Raw genomic sequence first — 16,454 nt, 5'->3', positions numbered from 1 at the left:
GAAAATGGAGACTCACTGCACAATGCTCAAGAATAGTTTCCATCAGGGAGGCAGAAGAAAGCAGATCTCTGTGAAGTCGAGGCCAGTGTGGTCTACAGAGTGAGCCCAGGACAGCCAGGGCTACACAGAGAAACCCTGTCTCAGAAAACTTAAAAAAAAAAAAAAAGAATACTTTCCATGAAGCATAAGAGGAGGACTAAGAGCACCGTCATACTCTCAGCATGATGCTTTATCATACATGATATGTTTTATACTATTTCCTACATAACAGAAATAAAGACAAATTTTATCTTATTGTGAGGGAAGCAGGATTAAAATATAACATTATTGTTATGACAGAGGAACTGTGCTGGTTTTCACGAGGATATGTGAGCCAAATAAACACCCCGTGAAGTGAAGCGACTCAGGAACATGGTGCTAACTCACAGATCACCTTTCTCTTGACTTGAATTTCTTCCCATCCATCAAGAGCCAGCTAAATTCTGTGTCTTCGGGATTACCTACTTTTTCATGACAGATGCAAAAGTCTTTAATAAGGCATTCACAAGTTCACCAGGATATGATGTGCTTAGTTAGAATTCTAACATTGGGAGGCTTAGGCAAAAAGATCTCCTTGAATTCAAGGCCAGACTGGGCCTAGTTATGTTGTGGATGTAAACATGTTTTTGTTTTAATCCTAATTGTGGTATATGGGACTGATTCAGATTGTCCACAGCAGCAGGCTATTGGCCTTGTGTGGGCTCTGAGAGGGGTTCTTTGCCAGCTGGAATTAGTTGAATTCTGAGGACTTTGAGGGGTATAACTATGATAGCCCAGAGGAAGAAGGGGTGGTGGCTTGAAGGAGTTGGTGAAGGACTGCTTGCTGCTCTTGCTGGCTTGCTGGTTTGCTTGTTACCTGGACTTCTGGATTTCCTGAGTATGGATATTGGTATTGCTCCCCCCAACCCCAAAATCCTATGACCCTACCCGGGGGGAAGAAGAAAAGGGGGCTAAGTTCCCTTTCTCTTACAGCCCCTTCTTCCCCTACCTAGGGTTGGGAGGTTGGAAGGGAGGTTTAAGCTTTAAGGAACTCCCAAACAAAGTGGCATTTGAAAAACTAGCACCTACAGGTGGTGCCCAACATGGCTAGGCATAATGGGAATCTTGGTTCCTGATACTGTACAGGAGACAGCAAGTTCCAAAGGTATGATTGTACTGTTTGAAGATGTCAGTGAAAAAAAAAAAAATTATAGCAGCTGCAACTGCTGGGTTCCCTTCTGCTTTACTCCCAGAGTGGATTTTCTATTTCTTCTTCATCTTCTTCCTGAATTCTGTTCTATAAAAGTTTGAGAGGATAGCTGAAAAATCAGAAGGTTCACTTGTTTTAGAAAAGATTGAAGAATTGGCTATGCACCCAGAGGGTTTGCAAGTAGCGGTTGAAGTACTTGAAAAGCAAAAAGTGCCAGTGGAAGAACTAAAGGGTTCAGACCTGGTGTCTGAGAGTGAAAATTTCCCACAGGACGAGAGAATAACGCAAACAAGGAAGGCAGGTTGCTGCCCCGCCCTGCCCTGCTCCACACTTTTGCCGCCAGGTGCCCAGAGCACCTGTGTGAGGCAAGAGACCGGGACAGCAGGAGGTTGTACAGGGAAAATGTGTTACTGCAGATCCAAGTGCACCGCCAGAGGACTTGTTTACAGCTACACAAGCACCATCAGCTTCCCACCTCTTTGAGCAAAGTATGCCTGCTAATGATGGTGGTGAGGCTTATGATGAGAGGACATGGAATCCAATAGACAGTATGGAATGCATTCATGTTTTGTTAAACAAATATTAAGGAACCGGGCTTCCTGAAATAGACTTATTCCCCAAGATTAGAAGGGATTGGTATCAGCTGTGTTTAGAAGCTGTCAGCAGTTACAATGGTTATCATGGTGAAGAAATGAAGCCACGAAAATAGAACAATGGAATATAGCAGTGGGAATAAATGTTGTCAAATATCAATTGTTTGGTGAAGGGCGTATGCTGATCTGACCATGTTGTAATTGAACAATGTTGTGTTGCAGCATTAAGAGCCTGGGGTATGGTTGAGGAGCCTGGAAAGACATTTACCTCTTTTACTAAGGTAGCACAAGACCCTCGGAAGCCTTCACTGAATTCTTACAGACACTGGATTTAGCTGTAAATAGAGTAATAGCGGACCCTGAGACCAGACAGGTGGTGATACCAAGCTTGTTGTATGAGAATGCAAATAATGAATGTAAGAGAGCATGTGGATCATTAAAATCATGAGCAGGCAATAGACAAATGGATAAGAGAGACAACTGATGTTGGTTCTCAAGAGCATCATCCAATATCATAGAACAAACTACAGCTAGAGGTCTCAGTTATCAAAATATCCAGAGCTTTAATTACGGTGAATTTGGCCATTTACAAAGAAACTGTATGGTTAAATGTGTTAGAGCTCAAAATAGGAGGTGCGTTAACTCTGAGGAATTTGGTACAATTACTCATGGATGGAAGAAGCAGTTTCTGGATGCAGTGGAAAACAAGGGCTCCTGGGGTCTTGTAGCCACTGTGACAAGGGAAAGTATTGGTCTAGGGATTGCCATTCCAAGAGGGACATAAAAGGTAATCCCTTGCCACTGGGAAATGTACTGAGGGGCCTGTCAGCTCAAGGCCCCATACCAAACAATTTAGGCACGAATCTCATATTTGATGCAAGCTACTAAAGGTAGCACAGCTTTGGATTTCACTACAGATTAAACCTCTTACCCTCTCTCCAAGGGTTGAATGTTACAAAATAATGGTCTTTATGGTTCTTTGTCCTCAGGGACAGTAGGGATGATCTTGGCAAGAAGTGGATTAACTTTTCAAAGATTTATTGTGCATCCAGGTATTGTAGAATGGGATTGCAAGAAAAAAGTTAAAACCATGGCGTATATAAACAAGGAAATGCAAATTAGTGCAGGGGATAGAGTTTCTCAGCTGTTACAATTTCCCCACATCAAAGGTGAAGCCTCTCCGGGAAAATGAACGGAAACATTTGGGAGTACCGGAAAACATGTGTTCTGACAAACAGTGGTTAGTAATCAGGGACCCAAATTAATGGCATAAATGAATGGTGTTGAAATACAAGGTTTGGTAGATACAGGAGCTGATGTCAGTATCACCTCTCAACAGTCTTAGAATCCAAAAGGGCTACTTCAGAAGGTTTATACTAATTTATAGCAATTGGTAAATTATCTCAAGTAAAGCAAAGCGTACACTGGATTAAATGTGTGGGACCAGAAGGGCAAACAGAAAAATTGAGACCCAATGTGGCTGACATACTCATAAATGTATGGGGAAGGGATCTTTTACAACAATGGGGTACTCAAGTTAATATTCCTACAATCCAAGACACAGCAAATGATGAAATTTGGGGTGAAATGGTAGATGCTCCTAGAGACGGCTTTGATATGTATAATCAATAATCACAAGCTGTCTAAGCACAGGACATCACAGGGATTAAGTTTCCAAAATTATAAGAGGGGCCACTGCTGAAATGCCAATAGCCCTACCCCTAAAATGGCTATCAAATAGACCTGTATGGCAAGAGCAATGGTCCATAACAAAATAGAAAAATTGCAGCCACTTGAACAACTGGTACAAGAGCAGCTGGAGGCTCCTCACAGAAGAGTCCACCAGCCCATGCATTTCCCCTGTGTTTGTTGTAAAAAGGAAATCAGGAGGGGCTGGAGAGATGGCTCAGGGGTTAAGAGCACCGGCTGCTCTTCCAGATGGTCCTGAGTTCAATTCCCAGCAACCACATGGTGACTCACAACCATCAGTACTAGGACCTGATGTCCTTCTCTGGCATCCATGTGTACATCAGATAAAGCACTTGTGCATAAATAAATAAAACGTTTTTTAAAAAAGAAAATAAATCAGGAAAATGGAGGATGATAACAGATTTAAGAGTGATGAATAGTCATTCAACCAATGGGCCCTTTACAACCTGGAATTTCTTTAACTTTTTGGTTACCTAGATCTTGACCTATAATAATTGACTTGAAATATTGCTTTTTCACAATACCCTTGCATGAGCAGGATAGAGAAAGTTTTGCTTTCTCGGTACTTAATCTGAATAATAGTAGTCTAATAAAAAGGTACCATTGGAGATGGTACTCCCACAGGGACTGTTAAATAGTCCAACTTTAGGTCAATATTTTGTATAACATCTGCTAGAAATAATTCATAAGCAATTTCCTCAATCTATCATTTATATCTACATGGATAAGATTTTATTGGTTGATTCTGATAAAGATACTTTAGAAAAAAACTGTTGAAGGAAACACGAAGAATTCTACCATGCTGGGCATTACAGATTACTCCAGAAAAAAAAACTGCACTTAGCTGTTGGGGTTATAAAATAGGTCAACAATTACAACCACAAAAATTCAACGACAACATGAACAGATCCTTAGGGACCAATTGCAAATGATTTTCAAGAATTAATGGGAGATATTAACTGGCTGAGGCCTACGTTTGGATTGAGTACTTAGGAGTTCAGTAATTTGTTTCAGACATTACAAGGAGATTCAGATTTAAAAAGACAGGACCAGGCCTGACCCCTAATCAAGCCCTAGCTAGCCTTAGCCAATCGTCAATGCGCTCATACCCCTGCTTTTGACTTGCACCAGTCGCAATAAAGATGACTTAACTGCCCCTGAAACCTCCTTAGTGTCCTATAAAAAGGCCTGCGTGCCTTTGTCCAGGGTCACCGCGCTGCCTGCATGGTGGCCCCAGCGTGCTGGTTTTCTGCAGAATAAATGCCTTTTGTTCCTTGCACGTTACTTGAGTCTGGGGTCATTCTGGCAATGACTTCTGGACCCTAACATGTGATTTGTTGTCCGGGAATTTGCTGAAGCCCCCTACTTAAGTAGTAAGGCGCTGATTTACCGCTGATCGGTTAAGTGAGGTACCCATCAGAGATACCGGTTTATGAGTTATGTTTCTTTGTGTCTGTGTTCTTGTTTCTGGTGTCTGCTTTCTTGGTTTTGGTTTCCTTTTGCAAAAGGGGTTGGAACTGGCTCTTGGGATTAGTGGACATGCTGTGAATGCCCCGGCCCCTGGTGCAGAGGACGTCCTTGCCAGCTTTTTAGGAGGACCTCAGTTCGCGTTGGCTTTGGTTTGGGGAGAACCTGGAGGCTCTCACATTTGTTCTTTGGTTCTGGATCCAGCACACGGTGGTGCCACAGTTCTCCGGTAGACCAAGTTCTCCCCGGGGAACATCTGTGTGTGTTTGTGAATGTCCTTGTCCTTGTCAGCGTTCTAGGGAGGCTCTTCTTGATTTACCCAAGCTGCGGGTCTCCGCCAGGGCGGCTGGAGCCGTGCTTCTCAAGCTTGGCTCCTCCAGCCTTTAGCTGGGGCAGGAAAGAACCTTCTGGAAGGCAGGCAGGCCGGCAGCAATGGCTGGAGGTGGACAAGCCTGGCCTCCGGGAGGAACGGTCCAGCGGCGGCGAGGAGGCACCGAGGGATGCCGCAGTATGTGGAGATCCGGGAGTGCCTTCTCTGCCGCTGCTCTGGCCTCTGCTCTGGCGGAGTAACAAGCCGTTGTTCTGAGTTTCAGTTCTTTTGCTCTTTGTGTGTGTGTTGCACATTCTTGTCTTGTGCCCTCTTTTTGGGTTTTTGTTTGCTTGTAATGGCCTCAGTAGGCCCATGACCTGACAGAGTTGTGTGACATGGTTACTCGGCCTGCCCCATGCTTCCAGCACCACAAGCTGGGGGCCTCTAAGTCTCGGGTGGGAGCATACCTCAGGGCAGAAAAGAGGGCGTGGGAGACAGAAAACAGCCAAGTGACGGGCGAGCAGCGCTGCCAGCTCGCCCAGGCCGCTGAGCGCATTTCCACAGGGACAGCTGGGAAGGGCTGGTGGAGAAAGACGGCTGGGGGAGGGGAGCTGTCTGCTGGTGAGTCCCAACTTCTGCCTAAATTCCACAGAAAACAAATTGCTTGCAATTACAGCTGGAGGAAGGAAGGAAGGCTGTGTCTGTCTCTTTTAAATGTATGTATAGCTATTACATGTTTATTTCTGACTGATGTTAAACGGTTAATATGCTCTGTATGTCTTGGTTGTAGATTAACAGTTGTTGGATATGTTTAAAGTTTAAACTCAAACTCTTGTTTAAAACATATGTGTGCATATATGTTTGTAACATCTATAGAAACACAGATGTTTTTAAATAGCAACCATATGACGTGATTCTACCATCTTGAAGTTGCCACATGGTGTGGCAAAGGGTAAGAAATTACAGAACCTCTTAGTCGTAGTGACTGTTTATCATCTTGTCTTCTTTTAGACTAGGAAAACAAGTCTCGTTTTTTATTTGTATTGATTTTAGAGACAGTGAATTGTTTACACTGATACTTTGTTTTGACTTTTAATATGATTATGCTTTGTGACTTCACTCATAAAAGAGAGTACTTTATTTTGATATTGCAAAAACAAATTTCTTTTAAAAATGTGTTTAAGGCTATAAAACATTGTGAAGTTTATCGGGTATTTTATAATAATGTATTTATGTATTACATGTGTGTATATATATGTATAGGTATATATATATATAATTCAGGGTTGTAGTTTGCTGTATGTATGATTCACCCTGGTTTGTGAAGGTCTGTTCAGATTAACAGGCTGATTTGAAGTGTGTACCTGGTTTTCAGCTCCCGAATGAATGGATTAATGCTGTTTCTTTCTGGCCGATACGTTTGCTATGACCAGAATGGTTCAAGTACAGTTTAAAATTGTTCTGTATTGTGCTATTATGTAGTTTGTTCTAAAACTAATTTGATTTCAATGTTAGAACCTAATGGTTACCGGAAACTGTAAGTGCTCCACAGTGCTATGCCATGGGAGCTGGCAACACCTGATGGCTGGGTTTTAAGTTGCCCACCACAGCCTGTAACAAGTGGCTGGCCACCATGTTGATTCAGGGATAAAGAGAATGGAGCCATGCTTCACTGCCATTTCCACTAAAGGCAAGCACATGGTTTTACCTTCATACTAACTAAGGGCAGTCACCTGACTGGCCACCATCTTGGTTGTGGGATGGCCATGGTCCGCCGCCATCTTTGTTGAGGGCTGCCAACTATATTCAGTTCCCTGTTTAGTGCTAAATGCAACTTCTGTCCTTTAAGCTTTTGCTGCTTTGTCTGAAGAATGCGATGTGGTAGGATCAGCAAGATTTGCCAGTCCTTCTCTGAACTGTATCTTTGATTAAAAGTTTTGCTTCAAAAAAGAGTTTTGCTTAGGTTTTATTTCAGAAATATATTTAAAGTTATACTAATAACTGCAGTTGGTTACAAGATTGAGCTCTCACTATTTTCTTGTTTATGTTTTGAAGGTTTACCCTAGGATGGATAACGACAAAGTTTGCCTAAGTAGATCTACTTGAAATAGATACGGTCGTAAAACAATTATCTATGGACTGTGCCAGAATTAGAGATTGTAACATTGTTTTACAGGATGCATTTTAGAGTAGATAACTAAAGATAAAGATAACTCAGATATGCTGGCCCTCAAGCTTGTCAGAGATCTGATGAATATGGCATCTAATGTATGTAGGTTTTATTATGACAAAGAGTCCCAAATCCTGGCAGTAGCTCCCCACGGTCTCCGAGAAGATTTGGGCATGACAGATAACTTCAATTCTGGATTGTGGTATGCTAACCACTGAGCAAGACTGCCCCAACTTGGCCCACTGCCAAAGCCTGAACTGTGGACAAAACAATGGACCCATGGAGAGTTATTGTTTCACGATTCTGAAGACGAGGTAATGTCAGTCTCTCATGTTCTTTTTTCAGAAGATGAAAAAGTCTCTCATCTTCTGTGCCTGATGGCTTGACTCCCTCTGGTCATGATGCCATGAAACCACAGGAGCCAGGGACAACTGCCTATATGGGAGACTGACTAGTCATCTTTGTCATTTTGATCCGTACATAGATTCATTTATCCTTCTCAGGTCTCTGATCACATTGATGGCTAAGCTTAGCTAATGGTAGCTTTGCAGCTAAAGATCAGACAATTAGATCCACTGTTAGTTCATTAGTTTATGTAAGGTCTGAGGGTATGAAAGTTTAAGTTCTGAGGATCTAAAAAAATGTTTGGTCTAGGAAGGTGTTTCAAGGTTGGTTATGAAGTAAAACCTGAAATGTTTAAGGGTCTAAGATGTTTTAAAGATTGATAAATGCAACTTATAAAATGTTTATGGGTCTAAGAAGATGTTTTAAGATATGTGGATGCAAGTTGTAATGATATAAGAAAAATGGAAAATATTTCAGATTTCTCTCCTCCCCTCTATGATGGATCCCTGACTATTTATTATTCAGTCACAAGCTCAACATTTTAATTTCCCTTTGGTTGCCTTCTGGAGATAGACTTAAAAGTGCTTCTCATCATGCTAAAAACATCTCTGTCTAATGTGTATAACTCTGACCCAAAGCCATAGCTTTGGTCTTCATGGCATGAGTCTATTCCAGCTGTCTTACAGACACCTGTTACCTGTTTTTTTAAAGTATGGATCTCAATACAATACTAATACAATACAATAATACAATACTAATATACTGCTTTTGTAAACTAAAGTTCATATGAGTTTCAGGAAATCAAAAAATCAGAAGACCTATCTATATCTGCCTGCCATAGCTCAAACAGACCCTGCTTGTATACAAGTATACCTGCTTGTTCTTGAGATGGGATTTTTCCCTTAGTTTTGGGATTTTTCATTTTCCCAATAAACTTTGTCTCTAGTTTATATTTGTCTCAGCAGATTTTCACTTGGCTGACAGAATCCATTCAGGGATCACCTGAATGTATTACAAATAGCTGAGATTTGGACTTGCTGAAAGCTGAAGTAAACCAGCCCAGCCAATGTGATGGCTTCCTAGCTCTTCAACTGGATGGCTAATTATATGCTTCTAATAAGTGCCCCAATTGCCTAGCCTTTAACTAGCGTTTCAGCATTCCTGGGTCCCCAATATCTTTGTCCTAATGTCAGCTTGAAGAAGTTACAGAAGAAGAAAACCTCATTGGCCATTATCCTACCTAACAGACTGAAATGCTAAATCAAAAGGGGCTCCCTGGTGTAAGGAATAGGTTCCTATAATGTCAATCGTTATAATTTGTGTGAAAACACATCTCCATGGTTCAACTCATGGGGTTAAACTTTCAATACCAGTGCTTGGACCCATCTCAAAGATTTGAGATGGTGTCTGGTTTGAGGGGGAAATGAGAGGTCAGGCCTGATCCCCTTCACCACCACCACCACCACCACCACCACCACACACACACACACACACACACACACACACACACACACAAAGTCATTAGTCCCAGGATCTAGGCCATAGGTCCCCAGTTCCAGTAACAATACCATAAAATTTGCTGCCCAAGGAATAGCTTGGAGATTACCCCAAAACGGGAAGGTACCTTACCTCAGGGGGGAGCAACTGTGCTAGGAAGCCTCATCTTCAGGGATACAGCCCACTGGCCACCTGGATGCAAGCCAGTCAAGGGGTTGAGCCTTGTCTTTTCCCTGGTACCCACCAGTTTGGGCTGGTTTGAACCAGTTTAGAAAGCCCCCATCCCCTAATCAAGCCCTAGCTAGCCCTAACCAATCATCAATGCACTTATACCCTTGCTTTTGACCTGCACCAATCACAATAAAGATGACTTAACTGTCCCTGAAATCCTCCTAGTGTCCTATAAAAAGGCCTGTGTGCCTTTGTCCAGGGTCACCACGCTGCCTGCATGGTGGCCCCAGCGTGCTGGTTTTCTTCGGAATAAATGCCTTTTGTTGTTTGCATGCTACTTGAATCTAGGATCATTCTTTCAGTATCTTCTGGACCTTAACAAAAAATCCAAGATATCTAATAGCTGAATCAGAAAAAGTTAATTTTGGTAGAACAAAGACAGTAAGATGCATATGTTGAGGGAATTAATCCTAAACTTGATTGTATTTTGGTCATTTTGCCTTCAACTTATTCTCTCATTGGGCTCAATATTTGAAGGGAAGATAGTGTAATGGATTTTTCTTAGCACATAAACCAAGTAAAATTTAAGATGTAGATAGAAAAGGTTTCTGAATTATAAAAGGTAGAACAATTGTCAGGAACACACCCGACTGAAATTGTAGTGCCTCCTACTAACGCTGAGATTATGTCATTATGGGTAATCAATGAAGACTGGCAAAGAACTTGTAGTAACTACTTGGAAGAAATTAATAACAAATATCTTAAATGCAAACATACACAGTTTATAAAAAGAACTAATTGGATTCTTCCACATATTGTAAAGGGAACACCAATTCCAGAGGCACCAATATTCTATACTGATGCAAACAAGTTGGGAATGGCAGGATATAACTCAGACAAAATAAGTAAGATGATCAAAAGCCCGCATACCTCAGTTCAAAAATCAAAAGTGTAAGCAATTTACGGTATTTAAATTTTCCTGACTCTTTTACTATAATTACTGACTCTCACTATGCAGAAAGAGTTGTTTTGCATATAGAGACTGCTGGATTTATTCCCGATGGCTCCAAATTGACTTTGTTATTGATGGGACTGCAACAGGCCATCAGAAGTAGAAGCTATCATTCTCATATGGGCTCACCAGGTCCATTGGCACAAGGAAAGGAGAAAATTGATCAATTGCTAATAAAAAATGTGTCAGGAGCCTTGAAATTTCATGAAAAATACCATGTTAACAGTAAAGGTTTAAAGAAAAAAAATTCTCTATCACTTGGCAACAAGCCAAAGAAATTAAAAAAGAATGTCCTACATGTTCTCTGTATAAATGAATTCCCTTACCTGCTGGAAGTAATTCCAAAGGTACCAAAAGAAATGAATCTGGCAGATAGATGTGTTTCATTTTGCAGAATTTGGAAAACAAAGGTATGTCTGCCATACCATAAATACATATTCAGGAGTCCATGGCAACTGCTTTAAGTTCTGAGAAGACTGTGTAATTACACATTTGTTGGAAATAATGGCAATTATGGGGATACCTGAACAAATTAAGACAATGCTCCTGCTTATGTATCTGGTAAGATGAAGCAATTCTTTGCATATTGTAAAATAAAGCACATTACCGGTATGCTACACAATCCTACAGGACAGGAAGTTGTAGAAAGAGCTAATCTTACCTTAAAAAGAAATGCTTATCAAACAAACATGGACAATAAAGACCTCCAGGGACATGCTGAATAATGCTTTGTTAACTCTAAATTTTATTAATGTTGGTGAAAAAGGAACAGCAGCAGCTGAGAGAGACTGGGTTATAGAAAAAACTGTAGAATTAAATCAACCCTTTTGCTATAAGGATGTGTTGACAGAAGAATGGAAACCTGCAATAATTTTGAGATGGGGACATTGTAATGCTCATGTATCTACAGGGAATGGAAAAAACTGGTTACCAACAAAAGATAAGATTTGGCCAGGAAAGACCTCCTACTAGCTGAGATTTGAATGTCTTTACATGGCAAATGAATTTTATTGGTTCCCTGGTTCTCATGATGCAAAAACATACCTATAATATTACCTTGAAAAGTTTATTTTTAGAGCAAAAGACCAGATAACAAGCAAGTATCCCAGATGATTCAGCCTCACAGAGTGCCTCAGTTACTGTTTCCTCAAGAATCTACATCCAGGTCAGCTTCAAAAGGGCTAGCCCAAATGATCATCCCACAGAGATGAGACAGAAAACACAAAATGCAGAGACTGGATTGAAAACAGAGACAGAAAATATAGAGCCTGAGGGGAAAACAGTACAGCTAGTGCTTGGCCAATATTTTTTAAGGGTACCCAAAAAAATGTTTTCACCCCAAATAATTTTAAGAACACAACACCCCATTCCCAAGAGGTAGGGTAGATGTTTTTGATCATTTGGTGGGTTATGGTAAGGGAGGAAACTGAGTTTCAGTTAAAATCAGGATCTCTTTCTTTTCCCCTTTATCTTTATTTTTCTTTTATCTTTCTCTCCTATCTAGTGATAGGGGAAAAGAGGAAAAAAGGGAATGATAAAAGAAAAAGCAGGATATAGGATTATAGGATAAAAGGTAGATTATTGAATCTACTAATCTCAAATATTTTACATTGGTATGGATTATTGTATATTGATAGAAATTTAAGTTTTGTTCAACTTTTGCTTAATGTACAAATGCAACTCATTTATTGTATATTGATAGAAATTTAAGGTTATTTTGATCAACTTTTGCTTAATGAATCGTACATATGCAACTCATTTATTATATATTGATAGAAATTTGATTCTGATCAACTTTTGCTTAACATATTGTACATACGCAACTCATTTGAAAATGTGGGGTAAAATTCTAGTCTTATGAAAGCTAACTCTGACAAACTGTTCAAGGTGATTGGAGATGCAAATTAGTAGTCACCTATAAGTAATCTTACTTGTAGTCTTGTTAGATACTGGTTTAATTAACTACCGAAATAAGCTTTATTTAGTCTCATGTATATGTTTTCAAGATTGAGTAATGAATATCTAGAAACAAGCAACATTGCTCTATAGATGATAGTCTTCAAACACTTCAGAGATCTACAGAATATAGCATTTAAAGATGCTTTCATTAAAACAAGGCTCTTCTGACAGAGAGACTCATCCGCTGGCAGCACCTCGAATCTACTTCAAAGATGATGATGGGCAAAAGAAGAAAATGTGGCCAGATAGCCACTGGAGAAAATAAAACCGTTTTTCACCTGCTCATAGCAGGCTGTCTGCGCAAACTGTGAATAAGCAGGACACTGGAAAATTTACCGTCCAACTTTGCAGAGACTAAGTGGGCAGCCCTTCAAAATCCCTGCTTCACAGAAAAGCCTGTCACATATCCTGGACCAGAAGGCTGAAGACTGAGAAGCCCCAACAATACTGAGAAGCCTGTGGTGGTTGTCTAGGCAGTCAGCTGCCTCTGTCCTTCTATAGTTCTGGAAGCTGTTTGCTCTATGTCTATGCTATAGTATACCTATACTTAGGTAATATTATTTCCCTTAGTTCTCTGATGGGGTAGAAGACTATAGTCCAAGTCTTACAAGTAAGCTTAGTTGTTTAGAAACTAAGACAATGCATTAGGTCTAAAAAGATGTTTTAAGGTCTAGGTGTTTTTAGATACAAAATATAAGAAGTAATTTAGGTATAGAATTTAGGCTCACTAGGATGGGATAGATGCTGGAATACCTTTTCCAAGATTGACAAACACAAATGGACTGGACATTGTAAATGTAATTCTTACCTGATAATTCTCATAATTCTTATCGTATATAGTTTAATGTTGGAGAAAAAGTCAATTTTTTTAAACAGAAAGGAGGAAATGTTGTGGATGTAAATATGTTTTTGTTTTGATCCCTGGTGTGGGATATGGAACTGATTCAGATTGTCCACAAGAGCAGGCTCTTTAGAATTAGTTGAATTTTGGGGACTTTGAGGACTATAAATATGATAGCCCAGAAGATGACAGGGTGGCAGCTTGGAGGAGTCAGGGGAAGACTGCTTGCAGCTCTTGCTGGCTTGCTGGTTTGCTGGTTACCTGGACATCTGGATTTCCTGATGACAGATATTACCATCGCCCCCAAAAGAATCCTATAACCCTACCCAGCAGGAAGAAATAAAGAAGGCTGAGTATCCTCTCCCTTACAACCTCTTCTTCCCCTACGTGGTGTTGGGGATTGGAAGGGAGGTATAAGGCTTAAGGAACCCCCAAATAAAGTAGAGTTTTAAAAGCTAGCACCTACAGTTACATAGCTTTCTTGTCTCAAAACCAATGCACATATGCAAATTTAACTTGTAAGACCTGGGGTCTCACAGCTCAGGAGTTCAAGATTGCGCCCTTCCCAGAAACTCCCCCAGACCAAGACTCGTTGCAAAAGCAAGAGGTTTATTAACCATTGCGCAATGGGGTCACCCCTGCTGGTCAGCAAAGAGTGGCACCGGGAGACAAAGGCCTTTAGGTTTTTAAAAGAAAAATTGCGGGAGATTTGAAGTTGCAGTCTTGTCAATTTAGGATTGGATGAGGAAGCTATAAAGTAAGATAATTGGTTAGTCTTAGGTGCTCAAGCTTGGCCAGTCCTGCCAAGTGTGGATGCAGCTGCAATTGAAGGTGGGGGTGGTTAGCTCATCCTTGAAGATTAGGGCTGCGGACTTTTGGCTGGAGGTCAAAAGCTACTCAGAAGAAGTCTAGGTTTGTTGCTAAGAAATGCTATCTCAAAGACAGGAGTTTTTCTTTTTGCTGAGTGAAGGTCATTGCTTGCTTGCCTTTTTTTCTATCTGTCCTCATAGATAGGGTCACATTCCTCCATTCTCTGGAAAGGTACTAAGAGGCTTTAGCTTAACCTGAACCTAAAACTCAAAACTATAGGCTTTAGAAGACATACAGGTTACAAAGTTAGTCTAACCCTTTCAAACTCAAGGACATCTAATAGGATATTATGTTTAGCCTGATCGGATTTATTCCATGAATGCAATGTTGCTGTCATATTTGAAAGTCAATCCATGTAATTTATAGTTTTACTAGTATAAAACACTCAGTTCATGGGTGAGAGGCTACAAGAATCACTGATTATGCTGTTGTCTTTTCATACATTTTCATAACCTACAAGCAGAAAATGCTTATTCTTTGGTTGAAGTGGGAGTTGCTTTGGCAGATTTGCCAGCATCTGTTCTCTGTATCCCAACCCCACACATAACAGTTGTGAGTTCCCAATCATCCACTATGCACTGAAACAGATGCCAAAATATCGCACCAAACAAACTGGACAATTTGGGCAGCGGGAGTTCTTTTAGCTAAGGACCTGTTTCCATGGTGGCACCTTTACAAAGGTGTCAGCTGCTTCACTCCACTTCCCAGGTGGGTGTCTCACTAGCAAAGTCAAAGACTTTGTGAGATGTGACATAAAATGAGGCCTTGCAGGGCTTTGAGAAATGGTCAGGCAGATACCAGACTTGCTTACAGCTAAATGCACAAGGCTCTCCAAGCAGCTGTTCCATTCTCAGACTTCTATGCAACATTGTTGCAGATGTGTGACTCTGAAAGCTTCCAGAAGCTCAAGAGCTGTTCCCGAATCCATACGAGTCATACCAGAAATAAAAAAGTGTATAGTGTGACAGAGCTGGAAAGTGTATCATGACACATGGGAACCAAGGAACAACATAGCTCTGGGGTGGGACCATGTCCCAAGGGTATCCTGAGACACGGAAGCCCAGGAGCCACGCAGCTGAGAGGAGGCTCCTCAGCAGAGATGCTGCAGCTCCCAGGGGAAGGTATCCCAACCTCTGAGGAGCCTGAGCTTTGCTCCTCCTCCTCTTCATCTCTTCTGGGCTTCTTTCAATGAATCACACTAGTAGGCAAATCTCTTAAAAGAGATGTATTGGAGGAATGAATCCAGGAGTGGCTGCCTCTGCTCCCAGGTGAAGTCAGCAAAGAACTGGGCAAAGACAGCCTTTATAGGCGTTTTAGAGGGCAGAGCTTTCTAAGGCAGAGATTTCTAGAGTGAGGATTGGTGAGATTTCAAGTCTTGAGCTTGGGGAAGCTTAGGAATTGGTGGGCTTTTGCTCAGACTTTTCACCTAAAATTAGCATAAATCTGGGAGGGGTCCCTCTGAGGGGTGGGAGATCCTTGCTGTTATGATTCTTAGAAGCTGGAGTTGCCATTTTGACAGTTAGATATGTGGGGGAGAGGCCTATTAACTTGTGCCCTGAGGGGATTATATGGACTTGAACTCTAAACCAAGCAAAACAACTTTCCTTAACTAAACTATGAACTTACGGAAGTGTAGTTCTGGTCCCTGGCTGGCAGTGTCAGACCATGTAAAGTTCCCTGCCTCAGGGGAATGGCTAGTTTATATATTGTTGCCGAAAAGATGGCTCCCGGAGCTCACAGACCAGCCCCAGTTAAACAGGCCTATTTCCCCCAGCAGCAGCCTTTAATGAAGAGCCGAAGAGGGGATACCCAGGGAGAGGTGAAGGGGAAGTCCAGGGGCAGTTCATGGCCACCCAGCTTGGAGATCCTTAGCAGGAGCCTGGATACTTTCCTGCTAAGCACACAAAGTTTACAAAGCATGCAAAGCAAACTAAGGGAGTTCCCCGCCATGATAGCCAGCAATCCTGTTTCATTCATTTTCTGTTTGTGTGGTTGTGTGAATATTTGTGTATGTGGGGTGCACATGAACATATAGGCCAGAGCTGTGGATAACATTCCTCAGGAGCCATCCATTTTGAGTTTTGTGACAGTCACTTACTGGGACGTGGCTAGGTTGGCTGGCCAGTAAGCCCTCGGGATCCCATTGTCCCTATCACACACAGCTCTTTATGCAAAGTAAACATAGGGGATCGACCTTGGGCCCTCAGGCTTGCCGAGAAAGCACTTCACTGAGTGCACGATCTCCTGGGCTCCTGCAATCATCTGAAATACTTGTCTTTAG

The sequence above is a fragment of the Psammomys obesus genome, unplaced genomic scaffold (assembly GCF_907164565.1).
Source record: "Psammomys obesus unplaced genomic scaffold, mPsaObe1.curated_primary_1811, whole genome shotgun sequence".
Taxonomy (NCBI): domain Eukaryota; kingdom Metazoa; phylum Chordata; class Mammalia; order Rodentia; family Muridae; genus Psammomys; species Psammomys obesus.
This window is presented reverse-complemented; position numbering follows the sequence as displayed.